The 19,469-nt window shown below is 42.0% G+C and overlaps 1 protein-coding gene across 13 annotated transcripts in view; it reads right to left on the reverse strand.

The window, feature by feature from the left end:
• Positions 1 to 19,469, reverse strand: part of dlgap2a (discs, large (Drosophila) homolog-associated protein 2a) — a 231,235-nt gene that overhangs the window by 96,037 nt on the left and 115,729 nt on the right. The gene's annotated exons all lie outside the window — the stretch shown is intronic.

Below are 19,469 nucleotides of genomic sequence, written 5' to 3' on the forward strand. Positions count from 1 at the left end.
TATGTTTACAATAGTTTATGTTACAATATATATACTGTATATATATTTATATATATTTTTTATTGGTTTTTAATATGATTTTTGTCATTAGAAACTCATTTTGTGCAGCTTTGAAATTTTAGGCTAATTTTAGGAACAGATCTGGCAATAGAGATTTAAAAAAATGAATATCGTCTGACAAATTTTCCTGATATACATTCAACATAGCCAAAATTCACCAAATTGAAGGTTGATCAACGTCACGGAATGGATTGCTATCTGCCTTCGTGGCACTACTGATTCTAGTAAAACTGTTGCGGCGGCCATTCGACTTGTATAACAAAGCCTGGTAAAGCCTGGTGCTACTCTCTGATTGGTCCAATCATCTCATGAAGCATATCAGTTTTAAGATAGATTTATGGTTTGCTTTCAAAGTGCTTTCAAACTCTGTACGTTACTCACTCAATTAAAGTCACAGTTTAGTGTAAAATACATATTAATCACTACAGTGCCTTCACCACCTGCACCCTGTCAAGTCGTTCTGGCAGCATCTCTTCCAGCTGCCCTCAGTAAAGTTACAGTCGTATTTTCTGAGCAAAGCAAATCGATAGAGAAGCGTACTTATCAATCTCCTCAAAGGTTAAATGCTCCCTGCCCAGAATTTTGGCCTTTGTTTAGGAACCCGTAGGAAGGAGAATTGTGTGTTCAACCCTCAGGGCAAATCAGCAATGACCTGAGTCATTAGGTTTGAGAGGAAGCCAAGGCAAAATGTGTCAAAAGAGCAATCTGTCAGCTTGACAAGCCTTGTAATAGTCACCATCGTGCTTTTGATCAAAATAGGTCGGTGGCTTACGACTTTGGCACATATCCTGCTCACTTGTCCATCTCAGTGACAGCACAGCATGATTCATGCATACATTTAAACTGTGACGACTGTGAGCTAAAAATGAAGCCGCACCACTGCAAGATGAAACTGCATTTTTTTTCCCATTCAGCACAAGAACTGAGAGCAAGTCAATTGTCACTTCATATAGACACTCTGTCTCTGAGATAACATAAAAGAGTCTGTTTCATTAGTGTTTGCTGAGTCAACATGCTTTAAAATAAACTGGCTAATTAAATTTGGTAATTGCTTTAAGACAGATAACTTGTTATTAAAAAGTAATGTTGTCCACAAATAGAATAAAAGCCACATAATGAAGACGGTGAACTGTATATGTAAGCAATGTGTGTTATTTTTAAAACACACACCTGCTCTACTAAAGATATGCGCATATGCAAACACGTGCAAACTTGATACCGTGTGAGAAGCTGATCTACTAACAGGATGCAACAAAGATTCTGTCTGTCAAAGGAGCAAAATAGCAATGTGATTTGTCAAAACTGAAACCTGTTTGCGGTCTGTGTTTTTGAATCTTTTGAATCTTTTAGCACGTTTGGAAGGCAGGTGCAAACTGGCACAGCGTAGCCAGAAGGAGGCAGGTACAATGACAGAAGACAGAGAGATTCTTCAGTCTATAAACATATTTCTATTGTCAGAAATACAAACACAGATAAAATGCTACCTGTGTGTGTGTGTGTGTGTGTGTGTGTGTGTGTGTGTGCAGCATTTAGATGTTTTATGATGGAAAAAGTTAGATGTGCTGGAAAGATGTCTCATGTAGAAAATTATTTTGAAATCTGAATAGACTGAAGGTCAAACAGCGTACTGAAATCAATGCAATTGTGTTTTAGAGTTCACTACATAGTTCCTTTCCCAATAATTTTTTGCAAAAATATAAATACATACATCCTCATGATTATGGTAATTGTAATGGTAATGGTACTGGTTTAATTTATTTGAACATGCATACAAGTTACATTGGAATACATCACATATTACAATTCACAGTCCCACATGTCCATAACATCAAAGATGGGCTATTTCCAGTAGAATATTTAACACAAATATTACTTTGTACTACCTAATACATATGGAACAGTAACATCAAATATTTAAATAATTAATTAATCATTCACATTTTACGACAGGTGTGCATCCTTGGCATGTTCCAGTGTAGCCTCAGGCACTACCTGTTGATCAGTGCACTGCATGTGGTGCAGCTCACACACCTGGGAGAGCTGTGTGGATGTGAAACATCACCCACTCCTCACCCAAGCATTACTATCTCGCTCCCAGCTGGCTGAAGGTTTGCATGCAAGAACAAAGGGATGGATTAGAGCAAGGGGAGGCCATCAGAAGCGAGTGGATAGATTGGTTTATGAGCCGGTGAACAACACTTATTATTCAGGGATGCCAGTTTGTTTGCGTGTACAATAATCCCTCGTTTATTACGCTTAATTGGTTCCAGACCCTGACCATGTTAAGGGAATTTCCACACAGTAGGATTTCTCATTTATAAATTGAATATTTTCATACTTTGAGCATGGAAAACCTGCTTACGAACTTAACGAAATACGGTTTTTAACATTATCAAAGCCATCTAGAAATGAAATAACACCCCGATAGTCACTCTCGTATTACATAATATAGCAGACATAAAAAGAGAAAATAAAATATCTTATAAATAAATAAAACATAACAGCCTCATACATTAGCATCGACAGCTATGGCATAATTCTGGCAATTGTGGTTAACAAGAGACTCGCGATACACTTCAAGCGCTTTATTAACAAGCGGAGAACACATATGCAGTAAACATTCACACAGGAGTTGCTGTCGGCCACAACTCACGCCAGTCACTCGCACTCGCCACACTGCAAACACTCAGCTAAACGCAGTCAACTCTAGATAGCTGAAGTGATACACGTCACTTACCAGGCCCCGCCCCTTAGAGGCACACACAACAAGCCACAGATATTACACTACGTATCAAGTCTTCTGAATGCATTACATTTGTATTTTCATTCTTTTAACTGTTTTTATGCTTAAACATGCTTCATTTAGGCCAAAAATATGTAAAATTTTATAATATGCATATTTGTGGACTAATAATCGGCCATAAAACCACAAAACTGCGATGATTTATTTTGAAAAACTGTGATAGTGGAGAGGGACGACTATACATGAGTCTGAGGGTGTCCTCCCATGAGGTCATTCGTACTGTGCTGGACTTGGGTGCAATACTCCATCTCCCCCACTGGCCTGCACTCACACCATGAATTTGTGCCATGGCCTGTTTACTTTTTACTGCTGTATTACTGCAATTTCTGAGACTTTGTGAAGTATTTCCATACTTATTTGGTTGCTGTGGTCATTAATTACCTACGAGAGGAGCAATCACATTAATTTGAGTCTTTGCATTTGTTTTCTATTATGAATGGCATCAGTTATCATTAAAGAATCTTCTTTGAGCGATCTCAGTACAATCATTCTATGACTGCTACTTTGCACGAGTGCATGTGCATGGAATCGTGCCGGGCCACCAATAGTTGGTAAACAAATTCTTACCTCTGGCAAAACAGGAAAGTTGACAGGTATAGATCCCGCCCGAAGTCAGCTGGGATAGGCTCCAGCTCATAATGGCCCATAATGAGGACAAGTGGTAGCGAAAATGAATGAATGGAAGCATGGAAGCATGAATGTCCATTATGTATGTTTACCAGTGAACATGTGGACATTCCATGCAAATAAGTTAGGGCAAGCTTTAACCACTCATCCATCCAAAGAGTTGTTGAACTGTTGAGCACTGTGGTGGTACTATTACCACACTGTTCCATCAGAAGTTAAATGACAGTTTTCTTCTTGAACACTCAACAAACAGAGTTGCTGGCGAGCAGCCAGAAGCTGCAGTATTTAGCTGCAGAGATTACTGTGACCTGATAAGTAGAAGCTGCTGAATTCTTGAATACTTATCATGAGCTTGTTAATGATGGAGCATGTTATCTGTGCTGTGCTCAGCTCTCCTCATCCCTTCTACTCTCTGTGCCAATCAAAATAGGAACAAAGCAGTAGGTGTCAGAAAGGAATCAGGATCAGCATTCTTTGTTTTTCCAGGAATAACAACACTTAGGTTGCCCTTTGTGTAATACCTGAACAATCAATATTAATCTAAAGAAATGTACAACTTCTCTTATACGCTCTTGTGGTAATTACACCTGGGGCAGCACTGTACTCAAGTGGTTAGTACTGTTGCCTCACAGTCAGACGGTCTAGGTTTCAGCTCTAGTCTTTCTGTGTGGAGTTTGCATGTTCTTTCTGGACTTGCGTGGGTTTTCGCCGGGTGCTACGGTCTCCTCCCATAGTCCAAAAATATGCATGTGTGGTTGATTAAGGACTCTCCATAAGTTTGAATGTGAATGGTTTTCTGTCTGTATGTCAGCCTTGTGATCCAGGATCCAGTCCAGGATCTCACCATATTTCAGCTCAGATGGGGTCCTGTCGTTGCTGTGACCCTGAACTACACTCAACAAAAAATATTAATGCGACACTTTTGTTTTTTCTGCCATTTTTCATGAGCTGAGCTCAAATATCCAAAATGTTATTGATGTATACAATATTTGTCTTATCGCTCTCACATTTTGTTCACAAATTTGTCAAAATCTGTTAGTGAGCAAGGCATCCAGCTTACAGGTATGGCATATCAAGGTGATTATTAGACAGCGGGATTATTGCACAAGTGTGCCTCAGGTTGGCCACAATAAAAGGCTACTACAAAATGTGCAGTTTGACTGTATTTGGTCTGAACACTAGTCAGTATCTGGTGTGACCACCTTTTGCCTCGAATATGGCTAATATGAGTGACATGTTCGGTGAGTATATGCTGGCCATGCAACAACTGGGATGTTTTCATCGTCCAGGAATTGTGTACAGATGCCTGCAACATGGGGCCATGCATTATAATGCTGCAACATGAGGTGATGGTTGCTGATGAATGACACAACAATGAGTTTCTGGAGCTCGTAATTGCACCTGTGTTTGTTGTCCATAAAATACTCCTGCCCATACCATGACACCACCGCCACCATGGGCCACTCGATCAGCAACACAGAACTCCATACTCACTGGACATGTCACTCATTGAGCATGTTTGGGATGCTCTGGATCGGTATATAAGGTTTAGGCAAATGGTGCTCACACCAACTACTGACTGGTGTTTGGAACTTACCCGAACCCCCACAGTTAAAGTGCACATTTTGGAGTGGTCTTTCTATGCGACAGAAAATATTTTAGATTTTTGAGTTCAGCTCATGAAAAATGGAAGCAAAAACAAATGTGCCTTTATATTTTTGTTTCGAGAAGATAAGTGGTAGTAGTTGCCTGGAAAACTGATCATGGTATGCAATACCATCATCACAATATAAACATTGTTGCCCCATTTTTAGTTACACAAATGCATGTAGAGTCCACTTGACCAGGCGCTTGTGAGGTATATTGCGTGCAGGCTTGCATGTACATGAAAAATCATAAATTCAATGCAGCCAGCTGTAGTCTAGTCGCAAATTATGCTGAATGTGGAAATCCGCCACAGGAAAAGCCCCGTGTGAGAGTGTGTGAGAGAAGACGAGGTTGCATCTTATGTAACGAACAGGACTGCATTTTCCCGGCAAACTTGTTAGTTGCCTCAGAACAGTGTCTCGTTGCCGTAGCAACACATACTGAAGTTCCTTTGCAGCTATTATAGAGTTCAGCAGGGAATAAGGTATACAGTTGTTATTTGCATCAGAGTAACAACCACAATTCAGTCTATGAGTCCACAAAGACATAAACACGAAAGGTCTTCAGAGCCTGTTGGAATTTATGATGTCCAGTCAGAGGAAGCCGACGAAAGTCTTTTACCCTCTAATGTAATTTTTTTCCCCTCTGGCAGCCTCTCTGCCGACTACAGCTGCATAGATAGACAATGCAGAGGGCAACCAAAATTACTTTTGGGAGATGAAGTGATACTGACAGTCCACTTCAGATCCTTGTCTTGTACTTGGGGTTCCTCCATAGTCAGCCATAACAATACAAGTCAATTAGCATGTTAAAAGACTTGCAGCGATGTTAATCAGGAAATAATCCGGAAATCAGGAAGATTCAGTGCACAGGGGGCACGAGAGGCTGGAAATGAGCCTACTAATAGACTTGCTATGCAAAGGGTTTTAATGCAATAATGATCACATTCACTGTGTCTAATGTACAACATAGACTTAACCTCATTAATTTGCATGGAGATATTCAAAAACAACACAGCCACCCACTCTTTAACACATGCTGATTTGGAGTGAGGAAGGTTGCATGTCACTCCAGGGAGTGGAGGTGAACCTGGACGATTCTGACTGTAAAATGCAATTAGTTTAAGTGCCTGTCCCAGTGTTTTACTGGCCTGATTTCGCAGCAGGGAAATGAATGAAGCGCTATTGACAATGCCCTGGGTGCGCTCTAAACACAGCATATAATAAATATTTAGCAGCGAATGCCTGAGAAGCCAAGCAGCACATATCACCTCTCTACAGATGTGCTATTAAGTGATGTGCTGCTTTCAGATGCTATTATTATATGACTGCATTCAGTTCAAGACAACTTTATTTATGTAGAAGCGTTTACCCCAGGGCGCTTTTCATATAGAAAAGGTCTTGGGCTAATTATACATGCCAGCTTTGTGAGTTTACAAACCTTTCAAGAGTACATCTACCTTTCAAGATTAGACTACTGTTATATACGATATGTCTTGTACACCTGCACAGACACGTCCCCTGTAGGATGTGTTGTAACAAACCAAAAACCTTTATCTATGGCACTTATCTAATGATAGCTACATCGCAAGTGAAATTATTGTATTATTTCTGACCTAACTGTATAATTGTAGTGGGTTAGGTTACAGAACATTTTTGAAAATTTATTTCAAACACGAAAAGCACAATGCATTGTTAGACGCATATGTGGAAAATTGTCAACTGAAGAATGAGATAAAAATACCATTAAACCGTAAAAATAAAGCAGCATATATTCCTTGAGTGAGAAGAATCTTGTAAAAATGACCACAAAAACATATGATTTGACTAATTTCTAATCTGTTTTGTTCTTCCTTTACCATAAACAAACTAGAATAGCACTCAGTAAAACAAAAACCTCCATAAATGGTAACCAGCAGTGGCTTTCATCCATCCATCCCTTTTCTATACTGCTTATCCTCATTAGTGTCATGGGTGAGCTTGAGCCTTTCCCAGCTGACTTCGGGAAAGTGGTGGGGTACACGCTGGATTGGTCACAAGCCAATGACAGGTCACATACTGTATATACAAATAACCATTCACAGTCATATTTACACTATGGATAATTTTGAGTCTCCAATTAATCTAACATGCATGCATGAAAACCCACACACGCACAAGGAAAATATGCAAACTCTACACAGAGGTGGCCAAATGGAGATTCAAAACCTCAATATCTTGATTGTGTGGCCAACATGCTAACCACGAGGACACTGTGCGGCCCCTGACCAAGGTATAATGATTATTATTGCACAAGGTGTGTCCATTCATCCATCTTCCTCTGCTTATCTGAGGTGGCACCGTGGAGGGAGCAGCCTGAGGAGGGAATCCCAGACATCCCTCCCCGCGGCTACTTTGTCCAGCTTTTTCCTGGCGGATCCCGAGGCGTTCCAAGGCCAGCTGAGAGACATAGTCTCTCCAACGTGTCCTGGGTCTTTGCCAGAGCCTCCTACCGGTCGGACGTTCCCTGAAAACCTCCCCAAGGAGGCGTCCGGGAGGTATCCTAACCAGATGCCCGAGCCACCTCATCTAGCTCCTCTCAATGCAGAGGAGCAGCAGTTCTCACGGTTCTCATGGATGAGAGTGCTTCTCATTCTATCTCTAAGGGAGAGCCCATCCACCCTACGGAGAAAACAAATTTTGTCCACTTGTACTTGCAATCTTGTCTTTTCTTTCACTACCCAAAGCTCATGACCATAGGTGAGGATAGGGAAATAGATCGACCGGTAAATTGAGAGTTTTGCCTTTCGGCTCAGCTCTCTCTTCACCACAACGGACCAATGCAGAGTGCACATCACCTGCACCAATCTGCCTGTCTCGAGTTCCATCCTTCCCTCACTCTTGAACAAGACCACGAGGTACTTAAACTCCTCCACTTGGGGCAGGATCTCATCCCTGACCCGGAGAGGACACTTCCACACCCTTTTCCGAGCGACAACCATGGACTCGGACTTGGAGGTGCTGATTCTCATCCCAGCCGTTTCACACTCTGCTGCAAAATGATCCAGTGAGAGTTGAAGGTCAAGGCTCAATAAAGTCAGCAGGACCACATCGTCTGCAAAAAGCAGAGACCCAATCCTGCAGCCACCAAACCGGAATCCTTCAACAACATGGCCGCTCCTAGAAACTACAGGGTGTGTATTAGGTAAAAGTAATGTGGGCTGCACTGCACTGTTAATGCTGGAAGGTTGCAACGGTGGTCTTGTCAGATGACCATGTGACACAGTCAAAGTGATATGTAGTGGAAATAAGCACACTGATGCTGACTTGACAGTCAACATCTGTACCAAAGCACCCTTCTGGGAGCAGGCACACTTTCATGTGCTTCCCCAGGCAGTTACTAAAAGCACATGATTCTAGTAGTAATTCAATGCAGGGAGCAGACTGATTTAGTTTCCCTCTCAGATCCACAACACAAGCAGCTGTAATGGGATTGCAATGAGATGTGGAAAACGCGGCTATGGGACATTCACAAGGACTGGACTGGATTTTAGCAGCTGTCAGCTGCTGTTTCACACTAAAATGTGTAACAGAAGGAAAGACTGAATAAAAAAACAACAACTTGCGGTGCGCTAACTCTGACAGCGACACATGACATAGATTGGTAACAGACCAAACTGCAGCCTCTGCTTGTCTACCAGGCTCCAGTAAGGTGAACAGTACACACACATGTATTTATATGCGTGAGGGAATCTGTGTGCTGTCAGATGGAGGCACGGAGGAAAGAGAGTGGGTGAAGCATAGGTCACTAAATCACTGGACACATTTTGACAGCGGAGAGACATCAGATGCTAAAAAAGACTAAAATTTAGTAAGACCCTAGTTCCATATGAGGCATATCTTTCATGGACATCAATGGCAATAGTCTGATAGTCAGAATAAAAAGCTTTTCAACAAAAACATTCCTTGAAGTACTTAAATAGGTCAGTATCAACCTCTGCAAAGGCTGATTATGACAAAAGACAATGCAGTCGTTCCTCACGCAAGTTATTCATGATGATTATTCATCACCACTTTAACCAAAACAACTCTAAAAATAATTCACAAAATCAAAGCACACTGCATACTTGCTCGTGCACGAGCGCTTGCATGGCACGCAACGTACATTGGACATAAAATTAACACGTAACAAGTTATTAATGAGAACCATCACCCTACATCATGACATGAATAGATTAACTAAACCACAAATTGAAGACTATTGCAACGTAATCATAATGTAAAGCAACATGATCTTACCTTTTAACTCAGCCCACCTTTTTTCGAGATGCAGGAGGCAGAAGGAAGACTTCTCTTACATTAACTGAGTGGTATACGCTCATCTAAAGACCATGTTGGTTCCTGTCTCGTGTATGAACCAGTTTTGAGCATTTGCTGATATTGTTGCCAGCAATAAAACATAAAAGTGTGCTTCTTTTTCAAAATGTGCTGATGGATTCCTCAGTTTTGTCATGACTTCTGCCCAACTGCAATCGGGAAGTGATAAATAAGCACCAAACATTTGATCTACAAACATGTGGCAGTCAAATCACAAGGTTGGTATCATAGATTGGATGAGCAGGGAGGAAGTCTCATTAATATGATTGGCTGGTAAATACCTTTAATGGGGCCAATCAGATTTCCCTCTTGAATATTTATGAGTGCCAACTGTGAATCAAATGTACCCTGCACTTCATCAAGTACTGTATGATGAAATAGAACACAAGTTAAAGAAAGTGTTTTAAAATCTAGAATGACCTCATGGATTGGGAACGCAATAACCTGCACTTCATCTTAATCTTTGGCGCAACGGCTTCTGAAAAAAATAGTAAAAATCATCCATCCCTCCGAACCTCAAGCCACCCCATCAAGACTCTCTTCAGTGGTTCTCTTGATCATGTCCTTCCATCTTTGAGCTGAGCTGCAGGTTGCTCAATAAGAGTTGAGAGCATCACAGGCAAGATGAAAGTGGTAGTTATTACCTGGGGCCACATGCAATGCACTGGAATGTGTGACAGTCGCCAGCTGTGTCCCACTTAAAAAAAATGTTTTTCCAAACACAGTATGTCTAATCTAATAAGCAAATGCAGCAGTTACTCTCTGACACTTTCTGTTAAGCGTATGCAAAAAAAACATGCATTAACCAAATTGGTCAGATACTACATTATAGTGACTAAGAATTAATCAGAATGAGCAATCAGTCTTCATTATGCCCTGTCCACATGGAAATGTTCCTGGGATTTTTTTTTTTTTTTTTTGGCAAGTTGAAAAAAATTCACATCCACACTGTGTGGGATTAGTAGTGTAAATAGTTGCATCCAGATAGGAACTTATCTCTGGGTGAAAATGATGCAATACATAAGGTGGACATACTTGTGGTGCTTTTAACAGACACGTGACACCAAAACTATAGAAGAAGAAATAATGCAAGCGCGTAAAGTCAGTCGTCTTCCGCTTTCCAAGGCTTGTCTAGACTGACGATGAAGTGCAATTACTTCTACAAGTCATTTAGGACTATAAGAAAAGAAATATCAGGAGAATGGTGACTGGTCTGAGTTGTGCCAGTCCAAGTATTCGGGTATTTTGTCGACTTGTCACTTCTGGCTACGTGGCGGGGATGGGGCAGTGACGTCATCATTTAGAAGGTAGCAATTTGCTTGTTTACAGTAGACGGCAAAGACAAAGCCGTTTTTGAAAAATAGAACCCAGAAAGTCGTTTCCATGTGGATGAAAGGCTGAAACGATAAAATACTTTGCTGTTTTGACCTGAAAACATTTCCATGTCGAAAGCCCCTAAGTCCTGGACCAGGGATCGGAAAAAACTACCACAAGCATTTGAATCGAGCCCACCAGATGCTTCTAAAGTATTTAATATAAACTTTTAACATACTTTTAACATGCTGGAAACATGATCTGGAAGTCATCAGAGTCAATCTGAGACAACCTTTTGATGGTTTAAGTAGCTTCACCTCACCCACAGTGCCAAACAAACACAAACACAAGTCAACACTAAGTGACACACAACTTAAACTATCCACTGTCTGGGAAGTTAAAAAAAGGATATTCACATACTCTTTAATAGTCAATTTTATCGTTAATAGTTCATACTACATATCACACATCCTTAATTCATTTATTTTATTCACCCTTTTCCGACTGAGAAACATGGCCTCGGATTTAGAGGTGATGAGTCTCATCCCAGAAGCTTCACACTCAGATGCAAACCGCCCCGGTAAACGCTTCAGGCCACAGCCCGATGAGGCCATCAGGACCACATTATCTCTAAATAGCAGAGACGAGATCCTAAGGCCACCGAACTGGACTCCCTCAACGCCTTGGCTGCGCCTAGAAATTCTGTCCATGAAAATTATGAACAGAATCTGTGACAAATGGCAGCCTTGGCATAGGCCAACGTTCACCGGAAACAGGCTTGACTTACTGCTGGCAATGTGAACCGGGCTCCTGCTCCGGTTTTACAAGGACCGAATGGCACGTAGTAGCGTGCCACCAATCCCGTACTCCCGAAGCACCCCCCTCAGGAAACCGCAAGGGACACGGTCGAATGCCTTTTCCAAGTCCCTAAAGCACATGTAAACCGGTTGGGCAAACTCCTAAGTACCCTCCAATACCCTTGCAAGGGTGTAGAGCTGGTTCAGTGTTCCACGACCAGGACAAAAACCACATTGCACCTCCTCCTGTAGCCGAGGTTGGACTAACGGTCGTACCCTTCCCTCGAGCACCCTGGAATAGACTTTCAAAGGGAGGCTGAGGAGTGTGATCCCCTTATAGTTGGAACACACCCTCCGGTCACCCTTCTTGAAAAGGGGGAACACCACCCCGGTCTGCCAATCCAGAGGTACTGTTCCGGACTTCCACACAATGTGAAAGGGACATGTCAGCCAAGACAGTCCCTCAACATCCAGAGCCTTGAGAAATTCAGGGCAAAACTCGTCCACTCCCGGAGCTTTGCCACTACGGAGTGTTTTGACTACCCCAGATACATCAGCCACGGTGATGGAACTGTCCACATTTGTGTCCTGAGACTCTGCTTCCTCTATGGAAGGTATGTCAGTGGGATTGAGAAGGGCCTCAAAGTATTCCTTCCACCATCCGACTATATCCTCAGTCAAGGTCAGCAGGCCCTCGTCCCCACTGTAAACACTGTGGACCTGGCACAGCTTCCCCTTTCTGAGATGCCAGACGGTTTGCCAGAACCTCTTCGACGGCAGCCCTAACCTCTGGTGTCCACCATCGGGTTCGGGGCTTGCCGCAATGACTGGCACCGACCACCTTGCGACCGCAGCTCCGATCGGCTGCCTCAGATATGGAGGCACGGAATAGAGCCCATTTGGACTCGATATCCTTGTCCTCCCCCGGGATGCAGGTGAAGCTCTGCCGGAGGTGAGAGTTGAAGACTCGACGAACAGGAGTCTCTGCCAAACGTTCCCAGCACAGCCTCACTACACGTTTGGGTCTCTCAGGTCTGTCTGGCATCCTCCCCCGCCATCTAATCCAACTCATCACCAGGTGGTGATCAGTTGACAGTTCAGCCCCTCTCTTCACCCGCGTGTCCAGATCATGCCGACGCAGGTCTGATGATACAACAACAAAGTCGATCATAGACCTGCGGCCTAGGGTGTCCTGGTGCCATGTGCACGTGTGGACATCCTTATGTTGGAACATGGTGTTTGTGACACTGAGATTCGCACAGAAGTCTAACAACATCACACCGCACAGGTTCAGATCAGGGAGGCCATTCCTCCCAATCACGCCCCTCCAGGTCACACTGTCCTTGACCACATGGGCGTTGAAGTCTCCCAGTAAAACGACGGAGTCACCAGTTGGGTGCTCTCCAGCACCCCTCTGATGGACTCCAAAAAGGCTGGGTACTCTGAACTGCCGTTCGGCGTGTACGCACAGACAACAGTCACGACTCTTTCCCCAATCCGAAGGCGTAGGGAAATGACCCTCTCGGAGGGCTATTAATAAGCCCACGCCAGCTATATCTAGTCGGAATGTCTCAACCTCTCTCACAAGTTCGAGCTCCTTCCCCACCAGAGAAGTGACATTCCATGTCCCAAGAACCAGATATGGCCGCCGAAGACCAGGTCGCCCAGGTGCCAGCCCTCGACCACCACCCAAAGCACAATGCACCGGACCCGTATTATTGCCCCCGTAGGTGGTTGGGCTATGGGGGGGACATCCCATGTGGCTTGTTTGGGCGAGGCCCGGCCAGGCTCCACGGATGTTTATTCATAAGGTCTTCTGAATCACACTTGGTCTGGCCCGTCACCTAGGACCTGTTTGCCTTGGGAGACCCTATCAGGGACATATAGCCCCAGACAACAGAGCTCCGAGGATCACTCGGGCACACAAACCCCTCCACCACGATAGGGTGGCGATTCACGGAGGAGCAGTGATTGACTATCATAAGATAGTCAGTAGCTTTAAAACAGGATGGCAAGGGCAGAATGTAAAAACAGGACATGTGTTGATAATATGTATACATAATTTATTTGGATGAACTCTATTAACTGACAAAGTAACACACAGTAACATTGTATCATATAAAAAGTTAAAACTGCAAAAGTGCATCTCGGCAAACTCAGAGTACATCCTCCTACAGCAATATTGACCTGAAGGCTACTGTGTTTCTTTAATTGGGCCAGGAAACAGAATGTGCTGGTACGTGTGTGTGTGTTATTCTCAGCATTAAACTCTTTGGCCATTACAAATGCACCACACAAAGGTGGACTGAAATCAATTAAAGTGCCTGTGATATCTCTCCCACCCTAATTTCCATATCCAACAAGGTGAGACGCAGAGGGTAACTACCACATCATCGCTGCGTCCAGATTAGCCTCAAATGTTTGTCCTAGAGGCCTGGGATTTTTGTATTCATTGCATGTAGGCAGACACAAGAAATGACTATACAACAGTAACTTCACCACGGGCCTTTGGGTTATGTTGACGATTCTTTTCCCATCATATGCAGCCGTGATTCGAATTACTTAAACAGATGCAGGCTTATGTGATTGTACTTGTGAATGAGAACATGTGTTTCTGAACATTTAGTGCTCAAGAGAGAACACTCCGACAACAGGTAAAGGAAATGCAAAATAAGTGCATGTGAGGCATGGTTTTAATGGATTACTGTTGTTTTGAATGAATGAGCAGGGACTACTTACTGTATGTGAAACACTGTTTCCAACATTGGTCAGCTTAATGCCATATCATCACTAATTTCACCTGCCATTGTTTAATATCACCTGAATTTGAGCAAGAGACGGTTTGAATTGATATGGATAACTACTCTTGATGCTGCAGTACTGTATGTGTTTTGTTGATATAGAGATACAGTCATCCCTCACCACAAAACTGTTTGAATTTTATGGCTACACTGGTTCGGCGTTATATTAGTCTCCCGCCGGGATGAAGACGCGTGCATCTTCTTCCACTGTGGAACACACGTAAACAAGATGGCGTAAACAAAATGTACGCGAACTGAGGCAACGTTTTCTTGTAAATTTTCAAGCAAACAGAAAAACATGCTAACCAAGGTTTCACTGTACTGTACATAATCGTTACCTATAGTTAACTAAGTCACTAAGATGTAATGGGACTCTAGTGACAGTTTTGTACACAGTGGAATTAGGATGGCTGAAATGTAAACAGTAGCACCATCCAGTATTAAACTGACGAAACAGCACAGTTAAGCTGTAGCTAGCTTTTCAGCCAGAAAGAACATCCTGACCTCTAAGCGCTCTTAAAATTGCTCCCATAATTTTGTAATTAGTAATGCATCATCAGTATATGGTACTAACCTGTTGTACTGCAGCTCACTCATTTACAAAAACTATTGAAAGCAAGGTGAAACTCATGAAATCCCTGTTGCGGTGTGAAATTACTTCCTTACACCGCCTTCACTGCCACCAGCAGGAGCTTATACGTCCAGGAAATTGAGGAACATTATGCTCTGCAACTAATCTATAGCCTAAACCTTTATCTATAATTGAGTCAGCTGACATCTCACTGAATGGCAACATGTTACTAATGAAGTACAGACAGGTATTCATTTGCGACAATACATCTACAATGTTTCTAATTTTTTGTGCCCATCCTTTTGAGTGGCCCTTCGTAAAGCCAAATTAAATTATCCAAAAACAGCTGTCAGGTGTTTACAACACTGCAGCGCAAAAAAAGACGAAATAATGAATTAATTGTTAATATGGTTATGAAAATGTTTTGTGTCAATTGATGTAAAATATCTCTCTTGAGGAGGCAAACCTTTCAGCCTATGTTTTTCCCCATTGCTCCTGTCCGTATGTTGCTCATGTAAGCAACAAGGTGTATAAGATTCAGGATGAAATGCTAATGGAGCCGTGAGATTCACGGCAGGCATCCCTCATTCACAGCTCTACATTGTGTCACAGTTAGCCCCAGTGACCTCCATTGTGGATGGAGGTTGGATTGATATATCCTAAGGTCCACATCAGAGGTATTCACAGCCCTCGAAGAAATGGGGGGGGGGGGCGGACACTGTACACACGATTAACCCAAGTGGTACTTTGCCAATCGTCGGATAGTTGATTGGATGAAAGGGGTCAGCTATTGTGTCTTGAAGTTGATTCTTTGTCACAGGAAGTGCTTTGATTGAACAGTCATGGATGGCGAAAGAGTCAATTTCAGCTCTCATATCAGGAGAAGCAAAAAGGAGGCTGTCAAACTGCTTTAAGATATTTGACATAGGCAATGGCAATAAACATTATGAGCAAAATGTCATTTCAGACTTTAGCCTTAGATTGCCTTGCTTGTGTAGTGGTTGGGTGGTTAATACACCTGCCTCACACCCAGTTGGTTTCTGGTTTGAATCTTGGCTTAGAACTCACTGTGTGTTGGCATGTTCTCCACGTGGTTCTGACAGTTTTATCTGGTTTCCTCCCACAGTCCAAAAAAAGTGATGTTAGGTAACCTGAAGACTCTGTATCGTCCACAGGTGTGGCGGTGTTTCTCACAGAACGGCAGTCTACCTGTAGTCTTATAATAATTGGCCATGATGCAAAACTCAGACGAGAGTGAAGATGGAATGTGCGACATTATCTCATCTCTCATCTCTATCAACATGCACAGACAATTTAGGGGCTGTCCACATGAAAACGTTTTCAGGTCAAACGGCAAAGTATTTTATCGTTTCAGCCTCACGGAAACGGCGTTATGGCTGCGCTGAAACTATATTTTTTGAAAACGGCTTCCAAAGTAGGAAAATCTGAAAACACCGGCTTGTCGTGTTCGTGTAGACAGCCGATGGATAATGTCACCGACCCACCGCCACCCCGTCGTGTGACCAGAAGTGAGCTTTGACGACAAGCCAACATAATATCTGAATATCTCGACTGGCATGACTCACCCCTGTCGACATTCTCCTGATATTTTGTTGTCTTCAACTCCGTTATGACTTACAGAAGTAATTCCAGTTCTCTGAAGTCTAGATGAGCCTTGGAAAGCGGAAGACGACGGACTTAGGCACATGCTTTCTTTCTTCTTCTACGGTTTGGTGTGTCATGTGTGTCTGTTCACAGTGCCACACGTAGGTGTGCCTTGTGTATTACATAGTTTTAACTCTGTGATACATTGAGTAATCCGGGACAGTGTGGACACAATTTTTTTTAACCTGCCAAAAAAAAAAATAATCTCAGGAGCGTTCCCGTGTGGTCAGGGCCTAACAAAACAATCCATATAAATTTGCCCTGATTTTAAAGATAATGTACACCTCATTGGACAGCCGTCTCTCGTTTAGTGCAGTTAATTGGTTCCAGACTCAACGTGATAAGTGAATTTCCGCAAAGTAGGTTTCAATATTAATACATTGAATATTTTTGTAGTTATGGCATAGAAAACCTGTTTATGATCTTATAAATACAGTTTTTAACATTATTAGAGCCACATGAACACAGTCACCTTTACGTACTGATTAGCATCCTGCCCGCTCATTGGTCGATCAATGAAACTCCTGCTGATTGGTCATCGTCGGGGCGACAACGATTCAAAGTTGAAAAATTTTCAACTTTCTGGGATTGTGTGGCAAGACACGTGTCACATGACACGCACAAACTTTCACATGCACGAATTTTGTGTGTCGCTTGGCTGGACGGTGACACGCGATAATGGCCCTATCGCGCAGGTTCCAGTGAAAATGAATAGAGTTGAGGTGATCTTGCCTCCCGTGTGTGGCACCCATTCCGATGCTATCTACTGTACAAAGTTAACAAGTTATTCAGACAGTCCCAATATAATGTGTGTTTCAGGACTCTTTTTCCTTGTACTTTGCAAACATCGCTCATCTTAGTGCATCTTTTGAGTTCCTTGCTCAATCCGATCTATAATTTGATTCCACATACTGAAATACTGAAGGTTTTTAACGTTGATCTCGCGTGTAAATGTTTATAAGCTGTGGAAAATGAATGCATGTCAAGAGGATCATTTGTGAGCACTTATAAATTATTACAATGTTTGAAAATGAGGAGAAACAGGAGTGAATATGAGCAAAGAAACAAAAACAGATCAGAGTAATGACAAAGTATGTTTTTCCTCCTCAAATCTGAATTTCCTAATATTTAAAATATCAAGACTTCTTCTCTTGCATGAGGAGCACATACTCTAAATCCTACATACACATTTGTCCTGAGGGGAAATATAATATATCATGCACTACATTAAGTTTCAAGTTGGTTAAAAGCAGACAAAAGACAGCACAGATAAAACCTCATGACAGAAAAAATACAGCCTGCTGACAGTAACTGGCTCAAATGATTACATAACTTTTAATGCCGCAAGATGCAGTTTTGTTAACAATAACGAAGATGTTGTTTTTCTAGGATCAATTTCCTAAAGTCTTACTTTCGGTCCTCTGAGCATGTGTTTTATAGGTGGCTACAAAGTCTTAGTCAGACTAAAGGCAATGGATTTTTTGGGCCGGTGGGAAATGAGTCTGACCCACTCAATTCAGTTTGTGTTCACTTGATTTGCACTGACGTTAATAGCTAATAGAGCTGCGAATAGAGCAGTTACATTGCAGTGGTGTTGACTCTCTACATATTAGTCATGGAGTTCCATCATAGAAAATGTGAATGTACGAAATAATTAATAGGATCAATTATTTTAATTACATGAAACCTGAAAGACAGGTATTTGCAACATAATGGGATTTATTTGCTGTGTGGCCTGAGTTCTGTCAGTTTCTAAAAACCTTAAGTCTTTTTTGCACCAAATGAGCAAAACATCCCAACAAAGCCGGGCTGTCCGAGCTTTTGGGCCATACTGAATAATGAAAGAATGCAAGGGCCATGTTGATATTTCGCAAACCAACTCATGTAGATATGCTAAGAAGCTCTATATATTTCAAGGAAACGCTGCATCTCAGCTTTATGATATAGGTGAAAAAGCTTATTATTACTCTGAACTTTTGCTTTTTTCCCTATTTTTGCAATTGTCCAAATATTTATATATATATATTATATTTGGACTTTATTCTTGTAACATTATAACTTCTTTATTGTTTTTTTTGTTTCTTATAATATTATGACTTTAAGAAAACATCTTTTTTCTTTAATAGTTCAACTTCATGCTGCTAAAATTACGTTGTTTTTCCTCATAATATTACGGCGTTTTTGTTGTGAAATTACAACTTTTTCCTCTTACAACATTTTTCTCTTTATATTTTGAATTTATGCTTCTAAAATTACTGCTGATTTTTCAATAATTTTAGTTGTTTTTTTTTTGTTTTCTTGTTAAATTATTAGTGTTGTCACAAGAGCTCGCAAGACTAAACATGACGAGATCACAAAAAAATGTCTCGTGGCCACTAGGCCTGGGACGATTATCAATAAATAAATTAATTACGCAATAAATGACAATGAACTTGATCATTTTGCCGGTCTCAATACATTGTCATGTGAATGCGTGTCTGTTTTCCTCGTCTTCTGCCTTCACTCTGTGCATTGGTTTCAACACCTTGATGTGTTTGTTCTATAGAACAACAGCATGAACGGAGTGAGCCCTTCTGTCAGTCATACACTCTCTTCGTCTCGGTTGGTGGAGGCGGGGCCGGTAGCATACAGACAGAGTGCAGAAGAGTGTAACGTAATAGAAATTCAATTAGTAGATTGCAATATCCATCCATCCATTTTCTATACTGCTTCTCCTCATTAGGCTCATGGGGGTATGCTGGAGCCTATCCCAACTGACTTTTGGGCGACACCCTGGACTGGTCGCCAGCCAATCGCAGGGCACATATAGACAAACAACCATTCACTCTC

This window comes from Dunckerocampus dactyliophorus, chromosome 13 (genome assembly GCF_027744805.1).
Source record: "Dunckerocampus dactyliophorus isolate RoL2022-P2 chromosome 13, RoL_Ddac_1.1, whole genome shotgun sequence".
NCBI lineage: Eukaryota > Metazoa > Chordata > Actinopteri > Syngnathiformes > Syngnathidae > Dunckerocampus > Dunckerocampus dactyliophorus.